Source organism: Athene cunicularia (assembly GCF_003259725.1).
Source record: "Athene cunicularia isolate RWA chromosome 5 unlocalized genomic scaffold, athCun1 chr5_part1, whole genome shotgun sequence".
Classification (NCBI taxonomy): Eukaryota; Metazoa; Chordata; class Aves; order Strigiformes; family Strigidae; genus Athene; species Athene cunicularia.
Genome location: NW_020799101.1, coordinates 9,285,813 through 9,301,909, shown reverse-complemented (window position 1 = coordinate 9,301,909; position 16,097 = coordinate 9,285,813). Strand labels below are relative to the sequence as shown.

Here is a 16,097-nt window from a genome sequence, read left to right as displayed (position 1 = left end):
GGCCGGGGCCGGTGGGTGACCCGGCCCCGGGGCTGGCGCAGTCAAGGCTGCGGCGATAAGCGCCGGGTTTGTGGGGGAGAGGCCGTGCATGTGACGGGGGTGAAGGTCGGTGTCTGGCAGAAGGGCCCTGGTTTATTTTCCTTCCTCGACGTGCCCCCGAGGGAGAGGAGCGCTGCCCGGCCTTTCACTGCGCTTAACGCTGGCCGCGGCACGTCCTCAGGCACCGGGTCTGCGGCCAGGACGGTTTGGCTTTGGAGTTTACAGACCAAAAACTGGTGTTTAGAGATCAAAACCCAGTGCCCGTCTTCCTGAGGAGAAACTCACGGCTGTCCCTCAGGGACACCGGCCATTCCTCACCCCTCTCGAGCTGCCCAGCGGCCCCAGCCCGGTGACAGCCACCCCCAGCCCTTGCCCCACCACATCCCTTTAGCAGGAGGCAGCGGCTCGTTTCACGGTGCGGAAGCCTTCCCTGCCCAGGTTCCTGCAGTAACGCAGCCTTCGGCCATGCCTCCCGCTGCGCCAGCTGCCAGGAAAAAAAGTTTCCCCATGTGCCTACTCAGGCCAGCATTACAGGTTTAAACCCTGGTCTCTGAAATCAGTGGTGCTGGATACCCACAAGTATTAAAAATCCATGGACTGCAGCTTTTCTGGACATCCCATCACTGGGATGTGACATTCTGGACATCCCCCTCTACAGCTCTTCACCAGAGATTTACTAGAGCTTAAGTGCAGAGATACAAGACTCTTGCTCTTATTACTTTGATATTTCAAAGTCTTTCACAGCAGGAGGTACAGATATAAAAGAAGAACCTGTAATAATTCCTGCCTCCTTGCCAGACACTTGACACAAACCCCTGCGGACCCAGTTGTTCAGAAAGGGACACACAGCCTGTTCCCAAAATCTTACAGGCTAAGGCCCCTGGTCTGTGAGAACACTTGGCATAGGGTGGCTGTGTTTACCATGCTCAGCTGCCTGGTCTGTCCCAGCTCCACCGATGACTGAAGGATTCATGAACCAACACCTGAATTGCCACAGATTTTGCATTGCAGCTTTCTGAGGCAAAACAGAGCCATGGTCTGCCTTTAAACCTTTAGGTTCTGACTGACTTTTCAGCAAATAAATCAGAACCAAATCTATATGACAAGAGAAAGGTGACAGAAAACCAAAAATACATCGCCCACGTACTTTGTTTCTGAAAACAGCATCAATTCTCAACTGTGTCTAAAGCAACCATTAATTAAATGGTGGTTGTGTTTCAGAATAGAAACGGGCCTTTGGTGGTTATGAAGGAAGACTGTCACAGGAACTACAACTGTTCACAGTTATATGTCATGGTTACAGATATTCTTTGTATTTCCCTGTTTTTTCCTGGTTTACTGAGTTGAGAACTATTTTGTGTTAGTGCAATGCACAGCATAATGGAACCTTAATGCCACACAAAACATAAACAATATAAATAAATAGCATGTAATTGAAAGTATTTTCCCTACTTTTCAGTGGAAAATTAGGACATGATGAACAATTTTCTTGTTGCAAAAGTCAGCTGTCCATCCCTGACAGATCTTTATAAGTCCTGGTAAAAAATTTTCTGGGTCTTATATCCTCCTTGTGCTAAGCTCAGGTGGTGCACAATTGTGCAGTGCACGCAATTGTGGAGCTTTGCACTGCAATACACCAGAACAGGCAGCATAAAGCTGCAGAGGATGTATGCCGCACCTGCACAGTATATTCTTAGTGGGGATCTTCCCAGCTATCCCCAAAGAGAAAGGTATACAGCAGCTCGGGCTGAGCACAGAAAGGATGTGTAGGAGAAGCTCACGAGGTCCCAGCATCCTCTGACTGGGGAGTGGTGAGAATTTATCCTGTAACTTTGTGCTTCAACATTTCAAGGTTCAGTTATGGAGTTTTTTTGTGTTTGTACACATGCACAGTTGCCGTCAGTGAGGATTTTACTGCCTATTCCCAAGATTACGAAGACAGGCATGAAGTGCCTGCTCACTGCATGAAGGCATGCTCAGTGCCAGACTGAGGGTGGGAAGGACAGCACTGTAAAAACCTATAAGGTCCTTTACAAGGTACGGTCCATTTTTGCTGTTTTCCAACTTACAAAAAGTAAATATGCTCATCAGTATTATCTTAATGATAGATAAATATACTTAAGGAATGATCTTATTTATACACACACAAGTCTATTAAAAAGATTTCTTTTGAGATCCCCACCAGCTAAAAAGCACTAAAGCTCCACAGGCTGCAGCTTTTACATATGGCTGCTGTAAACCATCCAGAGATTTCTTCTCAACCCCAAAGCAATTGGCAAGAGATTGATGGGAGTGAGGGTTGCCACTTCCAGTCTAATGGCCAGCAGTGCTCTCACTTTCCTTGCTGGAAGTACAACTTTGAGTGTTGGCAGTAACATATGCTCTCTTCAGAGCTAGCAACAAAGAAGAGCTGTTTGACAAAGTACCAAAGCAAAGTGAAACATCTCTTAAAAAACATCTCTTAAAGGATCATGTCACACTGAAGCTCTCAAATCTGACCAACATCTAAATTCCCACATTAAACCAAAAATATTTCTCCTTCTAATGCCTGAACTTAGGTTCCACCTGAGAAGCTGATTTTCATTTTCTGAGGAGGCCATTACTGCTAACAGTTTTTGAAAGTCAACCAAAGTCAGACTGAACATCAACAGAATGAATGACAGTTCTGCTGCACTTTGTGCTGTGATTTATGTGGACAGCAGTTTGGAGTTCAGTAAACATATTCTGTTATCTATACAAAGTACTTAATTGCAGTTGTGAAGTGCAAGAGCCAATGTAAAGCTGAAGTACAAGGTTTTGAAAACATGAGAGATAGTTACCAATGTGGGAGGTTACAGTCTTGCTCCACACCCTGCTGTGAATCTTACTGAGGTTCCCTGTGTTGACTCTGTGGCAGCAGATAACAGATCAATTAAACTCAGCACAGAACATGATAACATGCATTATTCTTAAGAGTTACACAAATTATATTGACACACTTAATGTAAAGAAAAGCAAGATAAGCTGCCTTCTGTCTCCAAAGCAATACGGCAGAAAGAAATGTTTGATTAAATTGCCATTTCTATATTTTTTTTCCTCCAGTTGTGCAGTCTTGAGAAGCCCTTGTGCAAAAGTGCAACGGCACAATGGAATGGGGGGATGCATGGATTGAGAACTGTCCTGCAGAGAAAGACTTGGGGATACTAGTGGATGAAAAATGGGACATGAGCAGGCAATTCTTTTCTATGAGGATGGTCAGACACTGGCACAGGTTGCCCAGAGAAGCTGTGGCTGCCCCCTCCCTGGCAGGGTTCAAGGCCAGGTTGGACGGGGCTTGGAGCAACCTGGGCTAGTGGAAGGTGGCCCTGCCCATGGCAGGGGGGGGTGGATTATGTAATCTTTAAAGGTCCCTTCCAACCCAAACCATTCTGTGATTCCATGATTCTATAAAATGAGTGAATTTTAATAGATTTATGGGTGAAGTGCTTCCTCTTTGAATGTTCACAAGGGGGCCTCAGATGTCTTGATGGCAGTTCTGGTAATAATACTGCGAGAGCATGGGTGTGAATATTTTCTACAGTACTGTGATGTAATTTCTTTGATCCATGTTATAGTAAATAAAGCTCCAGTGCAATTATCTGAGATTATTTCAGTGTCAGTGTAAAACATAGATTTGAAAAATGCTCTTACTTCACTAAATTATTTATGTGGGTACAATAACATTAAAATGAATACCAGTTAAGTGGAGCAGCACTATATTCCCTTTTCCTGTATCTCCTCTTTCACTGCGAACAGAACACACACTTCTAAGGAGAAAAGCTCTTTGCGTTGTTTAGGAAAACAAAATTTTAGGGAGAGTCCATCATAAAATGAGTGCAAGTGAAGTAAGACCAGTTTTGACTCCAAGCTATCTGTTTCAGAATGTTACCTGTGCCATATGGTTTAGTGTTGATAGGAGACAAACAAACACACATCCAGGCAAAGACAATCCTGTGTAAATGTAACAAAGTGCCAAAAATACTTATAACATAAATCTGCTTGGTCAGACAGTGGATATATACATTCTTTCTATAGTTTTTATTTTATATCTGGCTTTATTTTTTATTTATTTTCTTTTATATCTGGCAAATTATTATTTAAGAAAATGTTGTCTCTTTTGTAATAACATTTACTGAAAACGTTAACATTTATCTTCGGTAAGGGACATCCATTCAAGCCTTTTAAATGCAGGAATCATTTTGATCAGATGCTGATTTAAGGTACAATTCTTCTGTCACTATGTCAGTGCAATTTTTCCTATTGCTTAAAAAGAGCACAAGCTGTCTGCCTTCTGATTCAGAACTACCTTGAGTTCAAGTCTCTGAGTTTTTGCGCACTTAAGCCTCTGCATTCCTAGCTACCCTAATCTCCGCTCATTTCAGCTTTTAGCATGTTGTTCCATCTTCATATTTTTTCATAGCCCCTTCTGCCTCCTCCTTACTGAGGCCACTTAAAGAGAGACTTGAAGGAAATAACTTCCATCCTTTTTTCCTTCAAATGTCTCCTTAATTTACTTATAACTTGCATCCATTTAATTTCAGTCTGTTTACTTAAGGTATTGTGTGCGACCTCCCATCAATTTAAAACTTGAAGTCTAGTTCTAATTAGGGCAAGTTGAACTACCGTGTCTTCTATCCATTTTTAAAACAGTAAATAAAACTGTTGGTACTGCCTTCCTGGCCACTGCATTACAGTTTAGTACAACCCGTTCCCAAGCAATAGAAGATAAACCAGAGAAATTGCTATTTTTGACAAAGCTACATATATACCAGTAAGTCAAACAGTGCCAAGGCATGGAGTCATACACTGGCACCTGATCATCCATACTTTTAAACTGTTATCGTGATTCTTGGTACAGCTTTGCCTGCATGCACTCTCCCAAGGAATGTGGGGGATGTCTGAGGGGCATCAGCTACAGACACATGCTAGGTCAGGCCAGCTAGTCTCAGGACTAGAAAGTCCACAGATTGTTTTACTGACCAGCAAAGACATAGAAAAGATGGTTACTCAAAGTCTTTGCTGTTCAGTTAGGCAAACTGTACGTTAAAGTGATGTAACTTTTAGTAAATCATACTTTCCTCCTCTCTTCTCCCTACACCTTACTGTTTCCTCCCTTGGGAAAAAAAAAAATATAGAAAAACATCTGGTAACAACAGAGCATCACAGAAAAAATACAAAGTACTGTTATAAAAATAGACAGTGGCAAGACAATTCTTAGCCAGCCAGCCAGGACAAATAAGGGAAGCATCTTCAGACACAGAAGTAGATGAGTCCTGGTTGTCAGTCAGTGACTTTCTGGGGTGTCCCCTGGGAAGGATTCCCTCAATATAAGAAGCAAGAGCCATCTTCTACCCTCTACCCAGTGTGGCACTTCTGTTTGAAGCTGTAATACTCTGCAGTGATCCCAGCCACCCGCAGCTACACTTGGCCTTGCCCTTCTTCTAAATTTCACATCCATGACTTTGCAATTAGATCACAAACCGCTTGGCTTCTCTTGTTTGCAAAGTGCTGGGTGTGTTTTTACTGACACCTGCATTAACTGTAGCTGTTCAAAAGGGGCATGATACTTTTTGAAGGACATTTGCCTCCAAAGAGCTCCTGCACGTCAAGTCTCCCTCACTGATCTAACTAGATATTTGAATGTCATTTAAGTGTTCCAGGTGTGTCCTTCATGTAAGGGTGAGTTTTATTCAGGACTGCCTGAGCTCTGCTCATTCCTCTAGATGTCACTACTTTGTCTTCGCTTCCTGTTTATTGACATTAAAAGCATTTTACTTGGAGAAATAACAAAATGAGAAATACGAAAAAGTCCAACATTTTCTGCAGGAGATGGTCCATTTATATGAAGGTAAGATTTGTTTACGATGATGGGACAGTGATGGAACCCAGTCCTTAAGTCATATTATCCATTTCCTTTTCATAACACACTTTCTTTAGTTTACATTAAGGAGGAAGACTAAATCACCTGTGTTAATATAAGTAGCAGAAATACAGAACATGTTCAGACAAATTGAACAAAACTCCATTTGATGATAATGCCATTTTGCTTGTGTGACATTAGTACTAGGCCATTCTTCATGGTCATTCAAGCAAAAGACTAAAAGAAGTTAAGATATAAATATATGAGACTTCTCCCCAGAGGAACATCTAGAGGTAAAGGCTGGACACACCTGAACATACCTTGTCATATGAATATATCATATCTGGATAAGTGAGGGAAAGCAAGATTTCAATTTTTTCTTAAAAAAAAGCTTTCTCACTTTCTTGATATGGAATAAACCTCTCATGATGGTGAAGAAGAGGAAGACATTATCATTGATATTTACACTCTGATTCTTACATCCCTGTTCTGCATCTATCATCCTGGCCTGCGTTACAAGGTCACCGAAGACAATGGAAAGATTTGCACCCCCTTCTCCACATTTGGAATTTTCCAAATACATATATAGGTATATAAAGAAATATTTATTCGGTTTAAATCTGTTGTGATGAATCTAGAAAGGTTTTTATCTGCATGGGCTCTCACTGCACTAGTACTGAAAAGACTACTCATGCAGGGAACTAGTGAAAATTTATCTCTTGAAACATTTAACATCAAGCGAGGGTCGGGAGGAGGAAAAGAAGGTGGTGTCCAAAAGGCTGATACTGCAGACCTTTGTCTCCCTGAACACCTGCTATAGTCAGCAGAAACAAACACCATCAGTGGGGTGGCCACGGAATATAAATTAGGAACCTGCTCTGAATCCTGCACTGAGAGGTTTTCTCTTCCTCCAACTTCTTACACAGAGGTAGGTTATGGAGTGGCTTCTGCAGGGAATGTCTCACAAAAGGCATGAACAGATACTTCAGGGAACCAGTCCTGTAGTAGCTTCTAGCCACTGACAGAATCAGATAACTAAAATTCCTTTCCTAAACCCCAAATTATTTTTTTTTTATTAATTATTAGTACTACTTTTTTGACAGCCTCTTAACAGTGCAGTTTTCTTCAGGCAGTTAGTTTCCCTTAATTTTCATTAGTGTATTCCTCTTTGGTTTTAATAGACAACTAAATTAAAGTTTATTTCTTTTTTTTACACAATTCCAGCACAAATCTGGGATGGGGTTTGCTCTCTAGCTCAGGCACCCTCTGCTGGTCTTCCCAAAGCAAAACACAAAATATCAGAGAATTTCATTAACAACTAACATTTTTAAGAGAAAAGTCCAGATTTCTGTTTCTAAACCTTTTACTACCAGAAAATAAATTATGAGGAAGATCAGCTTTGGGGCTGTAAACTGAGCATGGAGGGAATTTTTTAATGAAATCAAGACAATAATTGCATAATCAAGCATGTGAACCTGTGGAATTTCTCAGGCAAAAAGTCCAAAAGTGAATATGGCCTAAAAAGCTGATCACAGTCTGACCTGGATCTTAGCAAAACCCTGTGACTGGCATTTTAATGAAGACATTATGTAAGGAGCTCTAAAAGCATATGCTACTGGGGATGGGGTTTTTGCTGTGTATCTTGGTTAACAAGTCATAGGCGGTAGTCCTGTTTAGATAGCACATATTTTAAGGAGGTAAGGTGATACAGTGGCTAAATATTAGCCTTCATTCTAGCAACACAGTAAAACAGAGATCTGATCTAATTATTCACCTGGGAAAAGCCCTGGGTGTCCAAGAAGCAAATTAAAGCATAGTGCTTTCTTAATCAGCTGAAGGACAGGACATGCTGGTGTTGGAAGAGGGTGAGTTTGGTGCAGCAGGTACACCAACAGTCCTCTTCTGGTAACCAAACCCAAGAAAAAGTAGCTCTAAGACTGCTCTACTACCAACCAACACCTAAAACAGTTTCCTGCACTGCCCGGGATCAGGCAGGTGTGAGTCTGTCAGGACGGCGGCCCTGTTCTTCCTCCGAGGTGTGGAGGATGCTATGCTGCAAGAAGTTTTGTTTAAAAATCTACAGGAACACAAATCCAAGATGCGTATGTGATTTGATGAATGTTGAGGATCCTTTAGCTTTCTGGGTATGGTAGCACAGGTGTCAACCCAAAGAGGTTCAAGAGAGTCACAAAAGATACTAATGTTTTATTTTGCATAACTGAGTTTTTTAATGATGTTAAAATGCATTTTGTATGTCACAGTGACAGGCAAGATACTAGCCACAAGTATTTCAATCAAAGCTATGTAAGCAGCCTCCTGTTACCTTTCCTGGTTAAGTAAATTCTTCAACATACTGGGTAAAGTGCAGTGGAGGGCCACCAAGAAGAGAGACTTAGAGAACCATCTTCGTTCAGTTGCAGGAAGAGAAGGATAAGGGGAGATTTTATTGCTGTCTTCAACTGCAGACTCTTCTCAGAGGTACAGAGTGGTAAGACAAGAGGACACAAATGGGCACAAATCGCAACAGAGGAAATTCTGATTGGAAACACAGAAGCAGATGCCCAGAAAGGCAGAATTTCCATTCTCAAAGATAATCAGAACTCAGCTGGACAAAGACCTGACAACCCCATCTCATTGGACCTGCTTTGAGCCAGGGGTTGAACTCGATGATCTCCAGAAATCCCTTCCAACCAAAATTATTGTATGATTTTATGATAAATGACTACTGTATCACTAATCCAGTTTAAACTGATGAAAGTTATTTTGACAGTACTAATGCTTCCCCAAGCAAATAAGAAATTTAAACCCAATCCAGACTCACTGAAGTCAGTGGGAACCTTGAGTTTAACTTGAGAGGCACTGGATCAAATGCAACACTCTAAGGATTTATGTCCAGAAAAGATCCTACTAAAAGTAGGCAACACTAGAAATTGCATCAGGGTGGTGGTGTTTTTTACTGTGGGTTTCTCAGTAGGTTGCTTTTGCAGCGAGATGAGAATGAAGCATTTCACAACTGCTATCTTGGAGTATTCACAAATTCTGCCAAAAGAGTTAGCAGCAGAACAAAGTGTTTGCTCAGGGCTCTGAAGGTATGTAACTTTGTTTTTCAGTTTGCACTTGCAGGAAAATTCCTATTTGCTAACTGTTATTGGTAATGAGCCTCTCATCTAACTTAGGTTCAGCTCAGGTCAACTGCTACGCTCATGTTGAGACACTGTCTATATTAATTGAAATTTATGTCATAGAATGGCAATCTTGTGACCTCTGTAGAGTGAGCTAATGATTTCAGTCCCGCTTTCAGCAGGCTGATGTGAAATAACATCACCAGTGCTTTCACTTCTTCACATCATCATTTTTCTCATCTTTGTAAAAGAAACTTTTTCCCTCTTCTTTATCTTGTCTCTTACAAGGGATTATAGTATTTATTTTTAACATAAACCAGAGTAAAACAACACAAGGGAGTAATTAGAATATGACACAATAAATGTTGAGTACTAGCCAATTATTTTGATTATTCCTATACAGGTTAAAAAAAAAAAAAGTTTTAAAAAATATAATATATGCCTTTACACACACAAATATAATGGAAACATAGATTTATCTTAATAAATACATGTGATACACTACGACAACTGAAAACAAGCAAGAAAAAAAACTTATTTCAAATCCTTAAAAGAAATCACATTCCTAAATCTTTCAAGAAGTAGCTGGAATCCTAATCCATTGGATTAACTGAAATCTGAGAAGGAAGGATACCTTTCTGTTTAGGGTGGGGACTTGGATTATCTCCAAGTAGCATCCATGGTTTGAGTAATACTCTGATATGAGGCCGCACCACATTACTTGCACTTAAATGTTCTACAAAAGATCTAATATAACCTGGAATATGAGATTTTCCTTCCCTGACAGGTTTCTTCTCCTGAAATTCTAATCTTGAACTGCACAACATGCAGCTTCTTTCAATAATGGTCCTTATTGCTTTGCTAATATTTTGTTCTGCTCCACTCCCAAAGAAACATAACACCGTCATGGGGGAGGGATGGTCGTCAAAAAAATACTAAAAATCCAAATTACTACTTGTTTTGCTTTCCTAAGAAAACCATCACATACAGCTTGTGATCTCATACCCATTTTTATCATGTGCCTTATGCCAGCAAACATGAAACAATGTTTTTACTTCTTACAGCCATACCACAGCAGCACCTATGTAATGAAACTAAATGTAAACTTCAGTTACATTGTCAACTAAAAAAGGCATAAGTGGCAAAATCCACCTCCAGAACAGGATTATCCTTTAAATCCTGGACTCTCCAGAATCCTTGGTACTGTGTAAAACCTATTTTGCAAAATACTAAACAGTGTTCTGTTTAGAAAACAGTTACAAAACAGTTGGCTATTTGATTCTGACATGTTGCTTTTTAGTTTAACTGTTTAATTGACACAAAAAAAAAAAAATTATCTCCTCAACTGTCTCTCAGCCAACAGGTTTGTTAAAAAGGACAACTGATTGAACCAATTTATATGAATGAATGTAGCAAAAAGTAAGTTATGTTTGGTTGTACAAAGAAGGTGACTAGATCTGGCTATTTAAAGAAGAAAAGGACTGGTAATACAAAAAAAACTGAGTTTACAGAATCTAAATCTTAACCTCTCATCAGAACTAATCTCCTTCACATCTGGGAATTCCAGTCTTTTATCGAATTTCAGAATCTCTTGCTTGAATGTTAGTAGTTATAAAACTCTAAGAGCATCATAAGACTCTTGATGACTCAGTATGAAGTATTCTTATGCATCAACAGTCTGACATGTAATTTTAGCTGTGATTGCTAAACTAATTTTTAGGTTAAACAACTGACAATTGTAGGCAGGCCCATTAAAATTGGCTGGGATAACAGCCGTTTTTACAACATGCTAATGACTAAGGGTTTGATCCTGCAATGCTGAGGTCAATGGAAGCTTTGTCACTGACTTCATTGAGGATACAGGCCTTCATGCACGGACTACTAATAGCAAATGAAAACAGCAACTTACATATACCCTCACATTTTTAAAACAGAAGAACCATCTAATGAACAGAATAGACTAAAACCAAGCTGATAAAATATTCTGGTTGTTCTCTACTTCACAGCTCGTCTTGTAGCAAAAGAAGATCTTGTCAAGAAAATTAAACTTTTAGCAATTGACCACAAAGACACTGTAAGCATTCACCATTGACAGTTGAAGATTCAATAAAGTTTATGGCCCTCGGGTTGGAAAGAACCATAGAAAGGTATCAGTGCTGGAGTCCTGTCGTGTGAATTCGACCCAGCCTTTAGAATACTTCAACTTTTGTTTTCTACTAATTTGCTTTAAGCTGTTTCATGGTTTCTCTGCTGAAGAATAATGGAGATGGTCCCAGTGAGACCATTTACATTGTACCATCATGAATCTTGCAGACAGCACCAGGGCCAAAATAAATTGGCATACACTGGAATGCCATGGCAGCACTTCTTCAGACATCAAACATGGCTATTTTGTTCCTTTTTATATAACAAGTTCAGGACCCACAGGCTTTCTAGCAAGACTTTTCCATTTCAACTACTGAAGGCAGCTGAGATTCTAAAGGGATGGGGAAAAATCAATACATAAATGGTTCTCTTTTTCCCCCTCATTTTTCATTTTCTTTAAAATGCCTGCAGACTATATTGACGTTCTTTTTTAATTTCCCCATTTCAAATGAAAAGCAAATTTTTCCTGGTCACAACTGGTCCTCAGTGACATTTTGCTACAGATAGAAGGAACCATGTGAAATGCAGGTGATGTGCAAATGAGCTCTGAAAACCTCGGCAAACTGCATTTATCTTCCTGAGCTGCCTGAATTTTTGTCATCATACTCCGGACTTTTGGAAAAGTTGGGAGGTATCATGCTTTTCCTATATTTCACATACAAAAAAGTAGGAGAAAAATGGAGGGACAAAACCAATAACAGTATTCTAGAATAAAGCTTTATATTAATTTTCAGCATAAAAGGATTTTCCATCTATTGATATTTTGGTCTTTATTGTACTTTGCTTTTGCTGGTTTTACTGAATTGCAGGTTACTTCCATCAGCAAATTCTCACTGGAAAAAATAAATCTCATGACTGAGCATTGCTTTCTTTCTCTTACAGCTAGAATAAGAAAACCACGTTGTGAATCCCTAATGATTTTGTACCTAATTTTGCAGATTGACAATTACTAGCATTTGTTTTTAACAAATGTCCTATTTGAGCGTTGTTTTAGAAAGCTATCAGGAGAGCATAGATCTCATATCAGAGTGGCCAAAGTATGGGCAGTTTGCTTAGCACTTTTCAAGACTCTAGCAGAAAGCGAATTATATCAGACTGCCGCATTTCAAGAATGCAGGACGTTTGCATATGACGTTCTTCAAAAGATCAAAATCTTTGTGACATCTTTTAGATAAATTAAGTTTGGATACAGGATACACCCTAGGTGTGTGCTCTTGATGATTTAAACATCATGTGATTAGTAATCACAGCTACAGTACTGGCATTTTATGGAGTTTCCAATGGCACAGCTGCCTTAGCAGATACCTACAGATGTCATCACACTGGGGTGTTGCAGGAATAGTACCAAGAAGACGTAAAGCCTGCAGCATAGTCATCCAGCTGGCTTTTAGATTCCAAAAATAGGTACAGCCCACTGGAGAAGAGACAGGGCAGGGCATCAGTACTTCACAAGCCAAGTATAAAGTTCTGGCAAGCTTATGATCACACTATTACAGGCCACACATATCATTAACATGAAGATTTCTATTAGATAATCTCTAAGCACCACAGGTAATGAATTAATTTTAGCCATGTAAAAATTAAGGGTCTAGTCTAGGTGGTCATCTCAGCTTCTTATGTAGTCACAGAAACTATAGGAGAGAAGAAGTCTCCTTCAGAAGGCAACTCACCCAACCTGCTTTAGACACCGAAGCATGGGAGTCACCATCATCTGAAGATGCCCATCTCCTTCCACTGAACCAAGGCAGCCTGGACAACAGCTTGATTGTCTGTCTAATATTTAGATGAGTATTATTAGGTGATACAAATCCTGTTCCAGAGAAAACCCCACAGCCTACCAGCTTTTTAGGCTGCAGAGTAACTTCAAATATATGATTTTCCACCTACATCAAATATTCATGGCAGACGATACAAGAGAGGAGAAATGGACTATAAGTAAGGGAAAGTGAAACCAAAAGGCTCTGATTTTTCTGACCTTTTGAATAAACTACATGTGAGACACTGAAAGAAGTACAGCTTTTGCATTTAGGGATCAAGAAATCTAAATCATGCAACACAACAGTTAATATGTACTAAACATCCCCTGTTTAAGAAACTTACAGAAAAAATTCTGATACCTCATGATATACCTTATAATAAAAGAAGTTTAACCAACTGGTACTAAAACTGAAAGATCTAAAAGGAGCATTGGGTAATACTGACATGCAGAGATTACAGCAGGCTTGTACAGAACATGGCCATTACGATGGCAACTGATTCCAAAATGCAGTTAAACTGCCACGTGACCCCCGTAGCAACTGCAGACCCATATTCTCTTTTTATGGGAAATGATGTCATGGGGAACAGCTTCATCGGGCAAAGTGCGGAATTTTCTAAATTGGCAGTTTTAATTAATACATTGGAGAAAATCAGTCTCCTGACTGCAATAACCAAGTGTGCATAGGTGGTAAATATCTATTTATTTATAGACATAGATTTTTTTTTATAAAAAGTTGGCAACTACCATCCATCTAAACACTTTTTTAAAGCTGTAGCAGGAAGCAGAAAAAAAAAATTCTCTTAAAATAATACTCTATAAAAAAATACTGTGGAACAGCACATTATTTTTAAAATGTCTTATTAAACTAATGAAAATTTCTTGTTCCAAACAGTAAAATATGATTCTTCTCAATAATTCAGTTACGGTTCATGATGCAGTGTTGAAAGAGTTTCGCAATGGTTCTTGTTTACAGCCTCCTTGACAGGGGTGCTAATAACGGTAGTAACTACAGGTCCCAATCATCTGTATCACATCTTGGTCTACAGCTGAAGAGAAAATAACGAGTTGTATGCTGGGAGATGTAGTCTCATCATCTACAAATACGCATAGTAGAGGCATATGTTACACGCAGCTGGTTTATCTTAATTAAATGTGATGTTTGAATTTCTTGTAAATATTTATTCTCATTGTCAGTACAACAGGCCAGGCAAAACTAGCAAACTCAATAAAAGTTACACTTTAAGAAAATACTGTGGTAATTTGACTCCATCCGATTTCCCAAGAAAAATATATAAATAGACAATGACAGCAGCAAACTCTCTGCTGTCATTACATTCCTGCAGCTTAAAACTAGGGCATCACAAAAAAAAGCTGGGCAGTGTTTTCATTCACTTTTATTAAAAAAAAAAAAACAAAACACACACACAAAAACACAGTTGTAGGTAACAGAATCTAAACGAAATCCACAATTGTATATAATCCAAAGTGTTAGGAGAGATTTATTAAAGTGGAAAAGCAGGCTGAAAAATTAAATTTATGTTTGTGTAGAGGTTAAAGAAGCATGGCACATGTCTGCAGGAACAATTCTGTATAACCTCTACCTTGCCTGTACACTGTAGAAGTTTGGGGGGCAGAAAAAAAGATGTGCAGTTTTAAAAATCTGAACGGCATCAAAATTGTAACCAATTGTCTTTGGATACCAAGAGGAAATTCAAAATTAAATTGATTAAGATTATGGGAATGACTCCATGACCTTCTAAAATCCCCCTTTCATTCTGGAATACACTGCATATATTCCGCTCCCCCCCTCAACATATTTTCAGAATATTTTGCATTTAAATCTCCCGTAATGTTTGTTTCCACTGACAGATTTTGCTGCATTTAACTACAATTCAAAAGTCTGAAACAGTTAACACAACATTAAGCACTACTGAGCAGTGTTCAGTATCACGCTAACAAACAGGATTGAGATGAATACCGTGAGATTGGGTCCAAACATACCATTCAGTCACAGTCAGCAATGGAAACTGGAGATTTTGTAATCACACTGAAACACAGTCAGCTTTATCTATCACAGGAAAGCCCTACAACGATGAGGTTTTGTTATATTTGTTACAGCTTTTTTAGCTATCTCCGGGTAGGGCTTTGCTGCTTTTGTAGGTCTTATCTGGGCAAGAGCCCTCAATTAACTGCCTTCGGTCGTTGGCACACTCGGGATGAAGCTGCCCTGATTGTTATCTACAATGGCTGGGGGAACATAACTAGCAATTTGAGGGCTTTCCAAACATTTAGTTTAGGGCAACCTTAACATATGGCAGTTTACTCTGATCGTTGCTAAACACGGAAACTATGTAAAGTAGACAACCTTCCTGATTCTTTAGCTAAGAACCCACTTCACCTTTCCCGAGTCCTCTTCGGTGTCTCTCCCTCTGTAGTCAATTCCTTCTTCAAAGCCACAAAACTACTATGCATCCCTAATCTTCCCTTTAAAAGCACTCCTCGCATCCACATCTCAACCCCCCCGCAGCCCCGTGATTTAACCCTGGCTTGCTCCCGCACGGAGGGATCCTCCCGGAGTCACCCCTCTCCCAGCCAGGCCCCGCTCCCGCCTCAGCCTCCCGGAGCATCCTCTCCCGCAGCCCTGCCACATTCACCTCCCCCCTATTAGCCAAAATAGAGGCTTGTCTAATAGCCTGTCCTCTGAATTTGTTCCCTGCAGACTGGCGGGGGGAGTCGCTCCCTTTTGTCAACAGGCCAGCCTTCATCAAAGGGTAGCTGAAAATCATGGGATTATTAAAACCATTATGCGTTCATTACGGGTAATCCGCTGCTGATTTTGCCAGCAGTTGTGCTTCCAGCGGGGAAGCCTGCAGGGCTCTGGTTTAGGCGTGTAAGCGTGTCCCTACGGCCGTGCCGCCTGCCCGCGCCTTTGGGAACGGAACACGAGCAGGGCGGTTTATGTTTTACGTTTTTTTTTTTTTCCTCAGCCGTCCCCGCCGAGGGGCAAGAAGCGCTGCTCCCCGCGGCCCTCACCTCCTCAGGGGGACGAGGCACGCCGCTGCGGCTCAGCCTGCCGGGGTCTTGGCCTCACTGCGCCTCAGGCGTTCAGGGACAGGGACAGGGACAGGGACCGGGACCGGGACCGGGACCGGGA

General features: G+C 40.4%; 1 protein-coding gene across 1 annotated transcript in view; it reads right to left on the bottom strand.

Moving 5' to 3' along the window:
- The window catches only part of DHRS7 (dehydrogenase/reductase 7), a 36,421-nt gene extending 20,422 nt beyond the window's left edge, over nt 1–15,999 (bottom strand). The window contains exon 1 of the mRNA XM_026850118.1: nt 15,977–15,999. The gene's annotated coding sequence lies outside the window, so the exon portion shown is untranslated. The remainder of the gene's footprint in view (nt 1–15,976) is intronic.
- Between the last annotated feature and the right edge of the window lie 98 nt (nt 16,000–16,097).